Raw genomic sequence first — 16,127 nt, forward strand, 5'->3', positions numbered from 1 at the left:
TAGACATGTCCTAGCTGAGTGAACCAGGGCAAGTCAATTAATCCCCATTGCCTAGCCCTTACTGCTCTTCTGCCCTGGAATCAGTACACAGGTATTGATTCTAAGACTGAAGTATAAGAGTTTAAAACAAAAAAGAATAGCCAAGTCTGGTGGCAATGCCTATATTAGGAATGGGAAACAAATTAGATACAGTGAGGAAAGGAAACTTCACTCTACAATGACCCCAGTAGAAAGCTACACCATATGTCAGCAAGAAATTTTAAGAAGCAGTGAGTTAACCTTTTGCCACATGTGCTTACTAAGCTTGTGACATGGAAAAAGCACATCAGTCCTTTGAGGGTATCTTTTCTGTTTAATTTGATATAATTTAATTTTCCCCCAATTACATGTAAAAGGAGTTTCCAATATTTTTATTTTACTTTATTGTTTTTTTAATATTTTTATTTTTAGTATTTTCCCATAGTTACATGTTTCATGTTCTTTCCCTAACCCCCATGTTCTTTTCCCTAACCCCCCTCAGCCAACGCATGGTTCCACTGGATTTTACATGTATCATTGATTAAGACCTAATTCCATATTATTGATAGTTGGACTAGAGTTATTGTTTAGTGTCTACATCCCCAATAATATCCCCATCAGCCCATGTGTTCAAGCAGTTGTTTTTCTTCTGTGTTTCTCCTCCCACAGTTCTTCCCCTGAACGTGGCTAGTTTTCGTCTTCATAAGTCCCTCAGCCTTGCTCTGGATCCTTGCATTGCTGCTAGTAGAGAAGTCCGCTATGTTCGATTGTACCACAGTGTATCAGTCTCTGTGTATAATGTTCTCCTGGATCTGCTCCTTTCACTCTGCATCAATTCCTGGAGATCATTCCAGTTCGCAAGTTTCCAATATTTTTAAATGAATTTTGAGTCTTCAATTTTCTCCCTCTATCCTTTTCCCATCTCCCCCATGCTGAGATGGTAACCAATCTAATATAGATTTTACATGTGCAATCATGTAAAACATTTTTCCATATTAATCATTTTCTAGGAGAAAACTAGAACAAAAATAAATTAAGAAAGTGGAAAAAAGTTTTCTTTGGTTTGGTTTCAGACTCTTTCTCTGTTCTTTCTCTGGAAGCAGATGGTATTTTTTTTTATCATTAGTTCTTTGAAATTGTTTTGGATCATTATTTTGCTAAGAATAGTTAAGTTATCCACAATTTTTTGTACACTATTCCTGTCACTGTGTAGAGTGGTTCTATTTTCTTCACTCTGCTTCAGTTTATAGAAGTCTTTTAAGGTTTTTCTGCTCCTGCTCATCACCTCTTACTGCACAATAGTATTTCATTACAATCATATATTATAATTTACTCAGCCATTCCCCAACTGGTGGCTATCTCCTCACTTCCAATTCTTTGCCCCCACAAAAAGAGCTGCTTTGGATATTTTTGTACATAAAGGTCCTTCCCCTTTTTGTTTTTTTATCTCTTTGGGATACAGGTCTAGTATTGGTATTGCTAGATCAAAGGTGAATATTGTTTTTTAGCCCTTTGGGCATTGGTCCTGAAATAGAGAAATGAGGGGGACAGGAATACTTGGTATGACAGTTACACACTTAACTTAGCCAGGGAAACCAATTAAATATTTGTGAGTCCTTTGGGGTTATAATGAGACAGCAGGAAGCAACATAAAAGGATTTTAATAATAAAATAAGGTAGGGCAAGTGGCAAATGGGGCAAACTACTCTTAACCGCTATAAGAGGGAAGATACAGGGGTTTAGGTGGTCCAGGAAATCAGGGCAGGGAAGATAAAACTTACACTACACTATACTAGACTAAATACAAGCTTGACAGGGTTTTGGGGATCTCACTGCTTGCTCCAAAGATGTTCTCTGCTGTCTCGGGGTCCAGGATGTTGGTACAATCTACTACCTCCACTGGGTCACTCCAATAGGCTGTCACAGACCTGGAGGTCCACCCTCCAAAGCTGCTGATCCAGACCTATTTTCGTAGGGTTTCTTCAGTGAGATCAGGGCACAAGCTCCTCCACCAGTGGCAAACCTCCCAACTGTCCCAGAGTTCAAAAGCTCTGTGCCTTTTCTGCCACATTCCAAAAGCCATTAGAATGTTCAACTCCAGCTTGCATTTTCCAATATACTTTTCTAAATTTTACACTTATCTACATTGAGTTATTCCTTATTACAGTCCAAATTGCTCTCCAGAATGGTTGAATCAATTCACAACTCTGAGGGATGTTTTATAATAACTATTCTTATTACATGACCTTAATAAATAACTTTACATCTAGTTGGCTAACTGATATCAACCAATAATCAATGGAAAGAGTAAGCACACCAGTTGGGGCTTTTGAACCATAAAACATTAGAAAGACCCACCCTCCCTACCACCTCCATCCAGGTACTCAGAATAGCACTCTGGGGTGGGAAGAAATAGCAGCTCTCTCTATGGATTCATTCTGCCTTTTTAAGTAGGAAGGAAAAAAGGAAGGGAACGAGATTTAAATGCCTACTAAGTGCCAAGCACTGTGCTATAAACTTATTATCTCCTTTGAGTAGTAGTTGGGAGAAGTCCAGAGCATATGTTACATATATAAGATCAAAAGCTATTACCTAATGGATAATTGGTTAAACAATATAAATAAATAGTTCTCAAACTAAAGAAATATAAACTATCATATGAAAGACTGTTCCAAATGACTAACAATAAAAGAAATGCAAATTGAAGGAACTCTGAGCTTTAATCCCATATCTAGCATATAGACAAAAGAAGAAATAGTCAATAGGGCTGCAGAAAGGCAGGTAAACTAAAATACTTTTGGTGACACTATGAATTGGTCTTACCATCCTAGAGATGGAAGTATGCTTCTAAACATTACTAAAGTCTTGACTTCTGATCTAGAGATCACAATGCTATGAATATACCCCAAAGAAGCTAAGAGAATCCAAAAGATCCCAAATACATCAAATTAATGAGAGCAATTAAATTTTTTAAATTTTAATTAAAAATTTTTTTCCATGGTTACATGTTTCTTGTCTCCCTCCCCTCTTCCCTCCCCTCCTCAGAGTTGACAAGCAATTTCATTGGGTTATACATATATTATCACTCAAATCCTATTTCCATATTATTCATTTTTGTAATAGAGCAATCTTTTACAAACCAAAACCCCAAATCCCATATAAACAAGTGGTAAATCATGTGTTTTCTTTTGGATTTCTACTCCCACAGTTCTTTCTCTAGATGTGGATAGCGTTATTTCTTATAAGTCCCTCAGAGTTATCCTAGATCAATGCATTGCTTTTAGTAGCAAAGTCAATTGCATATTATTGTCCCACAGTGTTTCAGTTACTGTGTATAATGTTCTCCTGGTTCTGCTTATTTCACGCCACATCAGTTCATGTGGGCCTTTCCAGTTCTTATAGAAATCAAGCAGTTCATCATTCCTTATAGCATAATAGTATTCCATCACCATCATATACCACAGTTTGTTCAGCCATTACCCAATCAAAGGACATACCCTCATTTTCCAATTTTTTGCTACTTCAAAAAGTACAGCTATAAATATTTTTGTAAAAACAGAACCTTTCCCATTTTAAAAAATCTCTTTGGGATACACATCCAATAGTGGTTCAGCCTTTTTTTTGTGTAGTAAAGAACTACAAACAAATTAAATGCCTATTGATTGGGGAATTTGGGTATGTGAATTACTGTAGTATTACTGCACCATAAGATACAATAGACCCAATGAATAAAGAGCAACATGAAAAGACATAGGAATTAATGCAAAGTAAAACAAACAGAACTAAGAAAACAATAGCCACAATTATTATAATAATACAAATGGAAAGAACAAGCACCACAAAATAATCAAAACAGAATGCTGCAAAATTATCACGACCAAGCTTGGTCTCAAGGATTATATGATAAGAACTCCTCCCACTCCATTGTAAAAGTGGGAAACAATGAATGTGAAATACTGCATATAATACCTGTTTTCTTTGTTTTTTTTTTTTTTAGTTTTGTAGAACTTTTTTTCTTTCTTCTTTTCTTCATGATTTATTATAAGGACGGACTATGGGAGGAAGTGAGGAAAAGAATATAGTCCAAGATTTAGGTAACGTAAAAGCAAAAGATATCAATAGGAATTTATCATAAATATTAATAACAAGAAATATGCACATCAAAACAATACTGAGGTTTCACCCAGCAAAATAGCAAAGATGACAAAACATGGAAATAATCAAAGTCAGAGAAAGTACAGGAAAACAGGCATACTAATACACTTTGAAGATTTGAGAAATTAGGACTGTGGAATATTGCATATACTGTCACATATGATTGATTTGTTGATTAGTTTTGCTAATCTGGTCTTCCCCTTTTTCTTTTTTATTCTTTGTCATAAGGAGTAGCTTGCTGGATAGTGAAATAGGGAGGGAGATATTCAGAAATGATGACGATATAAAAATAAAAGATATGGGCAATTAGATGGCACAGTAGATAAAGTACCAATTGTGGAGTCAGGGAGACCTAAGTTTAAATCTGACCTCAGATCCTTACTAGGTGTGTGACTCTGAGCAAGTCACTTAACTTTTGTTTGCCTCATGTATAAAATGGGAATGATAATAGCACCAACCTCCTTGGATTGTTGTAAGGCTCAAATGACAGAAGAATTATAAATGTTAATTATTATTGTTATCAAAATTTATAAAAAAAAAAACAAAAAACCAGAAAGCCTAGTGAATCTATTTCTGATTGACCTGCCAAGAAGTCTTCAGGTAGTCTAGGTTCTTGAAAAATTACATGGAATATAAAACAAAACCACAAAGATCATCAGTATTTCTGTATATTATCAAGAAAACCTTGCAGGAAGCAATAGAAAGAGAAATTTCATTAAAAATAACCACAAAATATATAAAGTGCTTTGAAGTCTACTTACCAACACACACACAGGAATTGTGAATATAATAATAAAGCATTCTTTTAGTAACATAGATCTAAATATTTGAAGAAATAGTAATTATTTACGAGCAGGCAGACTCAGCATGTAAATTATACTATATAATTTATAATTACATTATACTTTATAATCAATGTCATGCCAATCAAGCAAACAAACCTTATAGAACTAGAAAAAATATATATCAAAATTCATAGTAGAACAAAAGGTCAATAATATAAAGGGAAATAATGAAAAAAAGTGGGAAGGAAAAGAGCCTAATAGTGTTGCATTTCAAACAATAATACAGAGCAATAATTACCAAAATAATTGGTAATGGTTAATAATAAGGAAATTGAACAGTGAAACAGATTAGATATAAAACATATAGAAGCCTAGTGTTTGGTAATGCAAAGATCCCCACTAGTAGGATAAGGACTCTCTATTTGATAAGAACGACTGGGAACACTAAGTAACAATCTGGCAGAAATTTGGTTTAGAATAACAGGTCACACCACATCCCAACATAAGTTCCAAAAGTTTACATGACCTGGATATTTATGGACAGGGGAAGGTTTTGCAACCAAATAAGGTCTGAGGGAATCTGAAAGGGGAAAAAAGGATAATTTTGATTACATAGTATAAAGTTTTTACATAAATTCAATGCCACTAAGATTAGAAGGGGAATGGCTAACTGGGGGGAAATTTTTTGCAGAAAATTTGTCTGTTAAAGGTCTTGTGTGTGTATGTGTGTTTGTATGTATCTGTTTATATATCTGCATCTATATGCATTTCTATATGTAGAACTAATCAAATATGTAAGAATAAAAATTGTTTACCAATTAGTAAATGACCAGAGGATATGAACAGGCAGTTCTCAGGAAAAGCAATCTAAACTATCTATAGTCATATGTATATAAAAAAAAAGTTCCAAGTAACTAATAATTAGAGAAATGAAGATAAAGCAGTTCTGAGGTTCTATCTCACACACATCAGATTGGCACATTTGACAAAAGAGAAAATTAGAACAAAACAGAGTAAAACCATGACCTTTCTTGAAAACTATCCCCCTCTTAATGCAGCTCAAAATTGATTAGTAATTTTGGCTGCCAAAGCCTACTGCTGACTTGTATTGAATTAGCAGTCCATTAAAATCCTCAGATCTTTTTAAGAATAACTATTATTTCTGCCTCTGCCATTTCTCAGATCCTTTTCAGAACCACTTCTATTTAACTATGTCTCCCCTTGTCTCAGAAGGTGCTGCTCTTCAAGGTTCTATAGTTGTAATAGTCATAGTTTCATACTGTTAAAAAAAAAGTACAACATAAGCCAATTTGGTCTAATTGGTGAGGAATCTCCAGAAGGGAAGAGGTCCATAAACAACTTTCACTGGGCTAAGAACACTGGAAGATGGGTTACCTCCCCATGAGAGAATCTAGGAGAATCACTACGCTTCCCGCAAACAATGAGGGTAGCTTTATTCAGTGGTCAAGTCAGCCCTGCATCCCCTACAAGGATGCAAAATGGCCCTGGAATTAGATCTTCTTTGGAGGTCTACTCCAGTTTTTGCCCCTGGGTGGGGCAGGGGGAGTTAAATTCAGGTCAATAAGGGACTTGGTCAACCCCTGAGCAGCAAGCATGAGGGAAAGGGTTTAAGTTGGCATTGGACAATATTGTATCCCACATGAGATGAATAATAAGAGCATTCTTTTCAGACAAAGGAAATTTCCGCTCTATCTCAGCTCTTCTCTGAATCTGAGCCTCAGGTTTTGGCAAACAGATTGACTGGGGTACCTCCCATGGAGCTAGACATGTCTACTTTGGCTCCATGGAGAGGGGCATATGTTTTGTCTCCTAGCTAAATAACATACATGACTGGCAGCCCCCAGTTGGTCCTTGAATATCCCTACATGTGGGGACTATGCCAGAGAGCAACTCATTGAGTGAGCAGAGATGACTTCAGAGTGCAGATTGAAACATGTATTTTTAAAAAAGATAAGACCAATGTGAGGATTTGTTTTTCCTGACTGCATTTTTGCTAACAGTTCTCTCTCTCTTCCTCCCTCCCTGCCTCTCTCCCTCCTTCCCTCTGTTTCTCTCTCTGCCTCCCTCCCTCCCTTTCTCTCTTACTCTCTCCCTTTCTCTCTGTCTCTCTCTCTCTCCCCTTCGCTCTGTCTCTCTCTTCCTCCCTCCTTCTCTCTCTTCCTCCTTCCCTCCCTCTGTCCCTCCTTCCCTCTATTTCTCTGTCTGCCTCCCTCCCTCTATTTCTCTCTCCCTCCCTTCCCTCTATTTCTCTCTCTGTCCCTTCTTCCCTCTCTTTCTCTCTCTGCCTCTCTCCCTCCCTTTCTCTCTCTCCTCCTCTGCTTCTCTCTCTCTGTCAGTGAGGGGAGGAAGATGAGAAGGAGAAAAGATAGATTATTTCTTAATGTAATGTATTATTTTGTCAATAAACAGAACCTCACAAACAGGGTACGCTAGTCCAGAAGATCAGAGAGTTGACCTGATCAACCCCTCTTCAAACACATACTTTTAAGGTAATAGTGTGCTTCACTGTCCCTGACTAGTTCCAGTGTACCAGTCTGTAACTGGATTTGCATGAATTCTGGGCCTCTTCCTTCCTCTGCCACATCAGGGATGGGAGATGCCACAGAAATGAATAGGAAGCTCACTTCTGCCACTTACTAGTTCAGTGATCTTAGACAAACGAGCTTACCAAGTCTCATTTTTCTCATTTATAAAATGAGGGGCCAGAATAAACAACCTCTAAGATTTCCGGGGCTAAGAATCCAGTTAACCTAATCCTGGTAGTTTTCTCCAACAAAGAGCAAAACAAAACTTGGACCAATAACACAAACCAGAAGGCAAAACAAAGTAAAATTCCCTTCTTTGGAGTTACCAATTTTTTAAACACAGAAGTGTGCTTTTCTTCCAACCAAATGGAACAAGTGCTGATGGCCCATCATCTGTTTGCCAGAACTTCAGAACCAGATTCGGATGCGAAAGAGAGCTCAGGCTCCTGGGCAATAGGAAGGGGCTGTCTCTCAGGGGGGGGGAACAGACAGTTCCTCTGTCAGCAAAGAATTCTATTTCATACTGAAAGGTATCATTTCGTCCAAAAGCAGAGCCTTGGGAACAGGGCTGGGAGGCCTCATAATTTTTGACAATCAAAGAACTTATTTCTCAGTGCTTACTCACCACAGTGCAGGCTTCATAGTGAGGGCTTAACAAATGTTTTAAATTGAAACGTTCCTTAGAATGGCATTTTGAAAGAAATGCAGATAAAAACATATAATTTAGGGGGCAACTGGATGGCTCTGTAGATTGAGAGCCAGGCCTAGAGATGGGAGGTCCTGGATTCAAATCTGTTCTCAGACACTTCCTAACTAGGTGACCCTGGGCAAGTCAGTTAACCTTCATTGCTTAGCCCTTACCGCTCTTCTGCCTTGGAACTGATACACAATATTGATTCTAAGACAGAAGGTAAGGGTTTTAATAAAAAAAAATATGTATACATATATGATTTATCACCTGTTTATTTGGGCATATGATTTGGAGTTCTGGTTTTATAAGATTCTTCTCTTTCAAAAATGAATAATTTGGAAATGTGTTTTGTGTGATAATACATGTATAAGCCAGAAAAAAATTAAAAATTCAAATTAAAAAAAAAAAGGAGGGAGGAAGCTGGGTAGCTTAGTGAATTGAGAGCCAGGCCCAGAGACGGGAGGTCCTAGGTTCAAATCTGGCCTCAGACACTTTCCAGCTGTGTGACCCTGGGCAAGTCACTTGACCCTCATTGCCTAGCAATTACCAGTCTTCTGCCTTGGAGCCAATACACAGTATTGACTCCAAGAGGGAAGTAAGGGTTTAAAAAAAAAAAAAAAAAGGATGACACTTTCAACCTGAAGAAATCTGACATTTACTATCATTATGACCTTGGGCAAGTCAATTTCCTTTAGACTTCAAATGATGGAATTGAATTAGTTGGTCTCAGAAGTTCTTCTGTCTCAAAGACTATTATCTAATGAATGAAAGATAAAGTAACAGTATTGATACTAGCCATAAAATACCAATCCCAAACAACTTTCATATTTTCTGGCATATGCTTTTAAAGATATATTCTATACCATGAAAGGAAAATGTAAAGGAGACAATAAAGCAAGAACTGATTCACAAGAAAACCAAATATGGTATTGTAGAATCCTAGAATAATAGAGACCCCAAATAAATCTAGTATATGTTCCACTAGCACCCTTGCAGGATACCTGAAGCATTTGAAACTGTTCTCCATCCTGAAAATCCCTTTGAATGGTGATTCCTCAATTTCTCGCAATTCCCAGGCAATTTTTTTTCTGGTCATCGTTAAACAAATTTGAATAGCCACTTAATTTTGTGAAAAGCTATTCGTTTACATAACTAATATCTCTCTAAACATTTTCTCTGACTGTCCTCCATGCATAATCCTTCTGGACTTACCCTCTTGACTTTCTTGTAGTTCCAGCTAAAATCCCACCTTCTATAGGAAGCCTTTTTCCATCCCTCTTAATTCTCATGCCTTGCCTTTCTTCTGTTGATTATAATTTACCCTGCATGTAGTTAGTTTGTACACTGGGTAATGGGGTCTTTGGATTATGTCCAAATCCTCTAACATGGAGGCACCCTAAGGGACTAGCCTAGGCAGTCCCAGATCTCTTGAGATGGTAGCATTCTTTTCCCAAACATATAGTTTCTTTTCCATTTTCCTTGATCACCTTAGGAAACAAAGCTAGTAGTGGTATTACTGGGTCAAAAAATATACACAGTGTTTTAAGTCTTTGAGCACAATTCCAGATTGCTCTCCAAAACTGGAGTCAGCTTCCTTAAAACTGGTAAAACTGAACTATTCTCTTTCTTTTATCCTATGTCTGAGAAATGGGTTTAGGGATATTTGTGTTTATTTTTATTTTGTTTTATTTGTCCTCAGTTTCAGATGCTGTGGGTAATTCCCACTGGATCCATGGTGACATTGGCACTAAGACTGTAGGTGCAATTGTGGCAAGACTGACCAGCTGGGAAGCCTGGAGAAGACAGAGAAGTCTGGTAGAGAGATCAAGAAAAGAGATTAGAGAAGTCAGACAAAAGAAACAGAAAGAGAGACCATCTCATTTTTGCTAGTTTTTTTTTTAAAACCTTTACCTTCCATCTTAGAATCAATACTGTGCCTTGGTTCCAAGACAGAAGAGTGACATAAGAGAGCCAGGCTCTCAATACACTGAACTAGCCAGCTGCCGACTTCTTGCTAATCTTAAAGACTGGTTGCATAGTCAATTGAAGGAGGTTACATATATGGAGTAAGGGATAAAGAATGCCTCTGTTTTAGGAGATCTGGTCATGCCCAGGCAGATGTCTCAGGGTACCTCTCTGTTAGATGATCTGGGTATGCTCCAAAAGCCCCCATTACAATAATTATTTACATGATGTTTTCAATATTCAATTGTGAGCTCCTTGAGGGCAAGAACTACATTTTAATTGTCGTTGTATCTGCAGCACTTTTTACACTTCCTAGCATATTAGGTACTCAATAAATATTTATTAACTACTGATTCTTCTTCCCATCATCTTCATAACTTCCCATAACTTTCAGCATTTCCCAAGGAATAGAACATTAACTGAAAAGACCATCAATATTCACTCCTTCAAATGAATTTGAGGCAGAAACCAGTATTCTACAAGTTACAAATATATCCTTAGTCACTGACTGTTGGGAGCCACTCAGAAAAATTGGGTCTTTTAATAGGATCTTTTTATTTGGACCCCATCAAGGTCAACGCAGATAGGCAAGGCCCTGCGCTGGTTTTTGTGCCCTGAAAGCCAGGACACAGAATGGATGGCTTATCCGAGATAAAAATTGGGACCCCTCTCTGTGATTCCTTTTATTATTGAAAACATATTAACTTAGTCTTTTAGGATAGCCTCAAGTTTTACAGAAAGCCTCTAAGAACCTTATAGTAAATCAGCAGCTACTGAGTTAACAATTCTTTTCCTCAGCCAAGGATAGCAGAAATTAGCAGAAACTGCTTGTATCTTTTTCCTTCTATTTCAGACGTCCCAAGGACACTGTAAGGCAGATCTAGACAAATTCCACTCTCACTTAGGTACTTTCCAATGACAAAATACACCCCACAATCTTAAAAGCTTATTCTTTAACATACCTTTTGAAGTATGGAAGCTTTTTTTTTTAAATAAAATAAAATAAAAATAAAAGAGTTATTTTTAAAATAACTCTTAGATAACATGAGACTCATTTTTTAACCTTGGACCTTGTCTCATCCAGCATAATCTTCATGAGAGAAATTTTTTGTAAGTTATATACCAATCATGATATAATTCTTTAAGTTTGGCTGTAATTTCAATTGTGCTTCTGTAAGAAACTGTTCTTGGAAAATGTATAAAATAAAGAAAGCTCAGAGGTTTTTTGGAGCAGTCATGAACTAATGTATTGGACTGACAGTTCCAGCTTCTATTTCATTCTTTCTCACCTAAACTGTGCACCTTTCCAGACCCCTGGAGTTGCTGGATAGCTTCCAACAACTGACAGAAAATCTGTTGTCCTCACCGAGACTCATTTGAAATAAACAAACAAAAAGATTGCTCAGTGTTAGGCTAATTCGATTCAACAATATTTTTTAAGCTCCTACCATATGCAAGTCACTAAAAATATCTTTTATATCACTAGAATTGGAAAGTTTTTGCTTTTTCCCAAGAAGTTATTTATTATTACTTTACGTAAATGTTATTTGTGTGTGTGCATGTGTGTGTGTGTGATATGTTGTTTCCTCACTGTCATTCTCTTCAATGAAATCAGTAATTGTTTCTATGATTTGTTCTTGAACTCACCAGTTCTGGAGAATAAGATTATTTAATTTCCAATTAATTTTTAATTTGCCTTTCCATGTACCCTTACTAATTATAATTTTTATCACATTATGATCTGAAAAAGTTGCATTTATTATTTTTGCTTTTCTGCATTTTTTGCAATGTTTTTATGTCCTAGTGCATGGTCAATCTTTGTAAATGTACCACATGCTGCTGAAGAGAAGGTATATTCCTTTTTATCCCTATTCACTTTTCTCCATATATCTATTAACTCTAATTTTTCTAAAATTTCATTCATATCTCTTACTTCTCTTTTTGGTTTGATTTATCTAGATCTGATAGAGGAAGGTTGAGGTCTCCCACTAGTATAGTTTTACTATCTATTTCCTCCTTAAGCTCCAATAGCTTCTCCTTTAAAAATCTGGATGCTATACCATTTGGTGCATACATGTTGAGTTGTGTGTTTGTAAGAAAGAGAGAGAGAGAGAGAGAGAGAGAGAGAGAGAGAGAGAGAGAGAGAGAGAGAGATAGAACTGCCTAGCTTTTATTGTTCTTCTTAGAATTGATACTGACAGAAGGAAAGGGAAGAGAGGAAGAGAGAGAGGGAGAGAGAGAGAGAGGGAGAGAGAGGGAGAAGAAGAAGGAAAGGGAGGGAGGGAGAAAGAAAGAGAGAGAGAATGTATGGGTATAGTGGTGTGATATAGTGAAGAGCAATGGTTCTGAAGTTATAAGATCTCAATTCAAATCCTCCACTGAACACTCTTTCTGTATGACTTTGGACAGTCCATTTTTGCTGGGCCATGCTTTCCTCATCTTTAAAATATGAGGGTAGGGAGGGGAAAGTAGACTAGATGTTCTAAGAGGTCCCATTTAGATCTATGATCCAATGGTCCTATAAGAGGGCAGGAGAAAAGGAATATATAACTGTATGTTTATCTAACTATAGGATGGAATCATGCTATATGGCATCCTTCTCTCAGGGAACAGTCAACCCTACTTAGTTGCCTTTCCCCACCTCCACTCTACGGCTAGACAAATTCCAGTATCTATCTCCTGATCAGAAACCTAAGACTGTTCTTATCCACGCCATTAACTGCTCTCTGTTTTGACTCCTTTGTTCTTTCTACCAGGAGGCAAGTAATGCTGGAATTATAACTTGGAGGTTTTGCAACCTTTGATGGTAAAGCCCTCATCTCTCCTTAGAAACCAATAGAGTGACACCTCTTCTCTCTTAGAGAAAGCCAGAGAGAGACTGATTTTTGGCTCAAATTATGTTCATCAAGATGCACTGTTTACCAATACTTTTTTTTTATGATTACTTCATGATAGTTGACATTCTTTATGAAAAAGCCAAGGCAGTTCAAAGAACAATTTGTGCTTTGAGCATCACCAAAGATTAAGTAAGATCATTTTTCTAGAGCCAGAAGGAGCTTCAGAGCACAGAATGTTAGGGCTGATAGATGCCTTAAAACATAGACTATCTGATCTTAGAACAGAACTTCAGAGCTGGAAGAGAGCTTAGAGATCACCTCAATTTAATCCTTATTTCACACAAAAGAAACTAAAACCCAGAAACAGAACTATAACTAGTAATTCTGGGCAAATTCAGTTGGAGAGAAAGACAACTTGGGGAGTTATTAGCTGTGTTGCTTGTAAGGAAGGAAGTGTGGTAGTGGTTGTAGACATAGTAGTGCCAGGCAATCCTAGAGAGATGGTGAGATGACAAGGAAGAGAACTGAAGAGGATGGTATGCCCCAGTGAGGTGGTTATACTAAACAACCTCCAAAGTGTGTGTTGGGAAGGGGAGGAACTGCAGAGGAACCTACCTGAGTTGGGTGGGCATGCTTGCCAACCCTGGGCAGTAATCAAGGAGGAGGGGGAGAAAATAGGCAGAAAGGGATAAACAGAGGAAAGCCTGCCCTGATTAGGGGATACTCCTGCCAGGTAGTTTCCAGGGTATGATACTCAAAGGTATCCAGGGTCAGAGTGACAAAAGGAACCACAACCCACCTTCTACCCAGAAAAAGCCCCAGTCACTCTAGCCTAGTTACAACTCAACTCAAAAAGGTGATATTTGGTAGAGGGTGCTTTGTTGTATTTTAGATAATCCTGGCATTATGTGTTAGCCAGGAAATGCACCATCCTAGACCATTGCTGGATCACCTTCAGTTTCAATGGCTCTTTTACAGGTCTAAGCACAGAAATATTTAAGATGGCCCTCGACACTCTCTGCTTTGAACGTGCTAGTTAGGTTACATTTTTCTTTTTCTTTTTCTTTTTTTTTTTTAATCCACACAAAATCCAAAAGAAGCATACGTGACTCTAAGGAAAAAAAGTTAAAGTGAAAATGGGTTTAAAAATAGGTACTTGTCAACAAAACACCCATGCCTACTTACACAAATTATTTATAGAAACTTGAAGTTACCGTAGAGACAAAATGACATTTCTTCACAAGTAAAAAAGGGCTTCATATATCCCCAGATGATATCTGCTAAACAATTACCATACATGTAGCTAAATAGCCAATATAGTAATGACCAGTTTATATTATTATCATTGGGGGGGAAGCTACTAAATCAATTTTCCAGCAGGAGCCCCCCCCCCAAAAGAGAGAGATCACAGATACTCCCACTTCTTAAAGAGGGATAAAAAAAATAAAATAAAATAAAAAAACCCTATCCTTTCATTATCGGCCCTTTGCAGCGCTGGTTGCACGTTCATTTCTACCCTGGACTCACTTCACTGATTGAGGCTGAGAGGTAAGAGAAATATTCTTTGCTCTCTTCCTTTACCTCCCATCACTCAGAAATCTCTCCTTTGAGGGTTACTCAGTCCATATTTACCACCCAATCAAGCTATTATCAACTAACCTCCAGGGCTCTCTCCTTCCTTCCTAAATGAGTTCAGTACTGGCATACCTTGGAGATATTGTGGATTCGGTTCAAGACCAGGGAAATAAAATTAATATCCCAGTAAAATGAGTCACTTGAATTTTTTGGTTTCTGAGTGCATATAAAAATTATGTTTACACTATCGTAGTTTATTATCATAGTGCAAAAGTAATATATCTAAAAAACCAACCTTAATTAAAAATACTTTATTGCTAAAAAATACCTACCATCAACTGAGCCTTTAGAGAGCATTGGCAACTTTGGAGAGAGCAGTTTCATTGAATGATGAGATGAGAAGCTAGACTGGAGGGAGTCAAGAAAAGAGTGAGAGGGGAGAAATGGAGGCCCTTATTGTAGACAACCTTTTCAAGGAGTTTAGTCACGAAAGAGATGAGAAAAATGGAAAGATAGCTAATTTAGATAAATGGATCAAGAGAGGGAATTTTTTTAAAAGTAAAGAAATCAGTCAGTAGTCAATGAAACTGATTTCTCCAAAGTTACCAGTGTTCTTTCTCTTTTTTTGAACCTTGACCTTCCATCTTAGAATCAATACAAAAATGTATTGAAGAGTGATAAGGACCGGGCAATTGGGGTTAGGTGATTTGCCCAGCATCACACAGCTAGGAAATATCTGAGGCCAAATTTGAATCCAGAAACTCTATCCATTAAGCCACCTAGCTACCCCACCAATGTTCTCTTAATTGCCAAATCTAATGATCTTTTCTCAGTGCTCATTCTTCTTGGCTTCCCTTCAACCTTTGACATTACTGGTCATCCTCTTCAACTTGATAGTTCTTCTCTCTAGGTTTTCATGACACTGCTTTCTCCTGGTTCTCCTATTTATCTGATTGCTCCTTCTCAATACAAAAATGTATTGAAGAGTGATAAGGACTAGGCAGTTGGGGTTAAGTGACTTGCCCAGGGTCACACAGCTAGGAAGAATCTGAGGTCAGATTTGAACCTAGGACTTCCCTTCTCTAGGCCTGGCTCTCAATCCACTGAGCCACCCAGCTGCCCCCCCCCAATTAATAATGATTCTCAGATCTATCCATCTTTCCTAAAATCCATATTCACATTTCCAGTTATCTACTGACATCTCCAACAAGAGATCTTGTCAAAATCTCAAAATCAATATGCCTACAATTAAATTCATTATCTAAACCACCATCACCCCTAAGGCTTCCCCCCCTTTTTTTTTTAAACCCTTGCCTTCCCTCTTGGAGTCAATACTGTGTATTGGCTCCAAGGCAGAAGAGTGGTAAGGGTAGGCAATGGGGGTCAAGTGACTTGCCCAGGGTCACACAGCAGGAAGTGTCTGAGACCAGATTTGAACCTAGGACCTCCCGTCTCTAGGCCTGGCTCTCAAACCACTGAGCTACTCAGCTGCCCCTAAGGCTTCCCCTTTTGCTAATGTTCCTATTACTATTGAGGTCACCACTATCATCCCAGG

This window comes from Gracilinanus agilis, chromosome 2, assembly GCF_016433145.1.
Source record: "Gracilinanus agilis isolate LMUSP501 chromosome 2, AgileGrace, whole genome shotgun sequence".
In the NCBI taxonomy this organism is placed as follows: Eukaryota; Metazoa; Chordata; class Mammalia; order Didelphimorphia; family Didelphidae; genus Gracilinanus; species Gracilinanus agilis.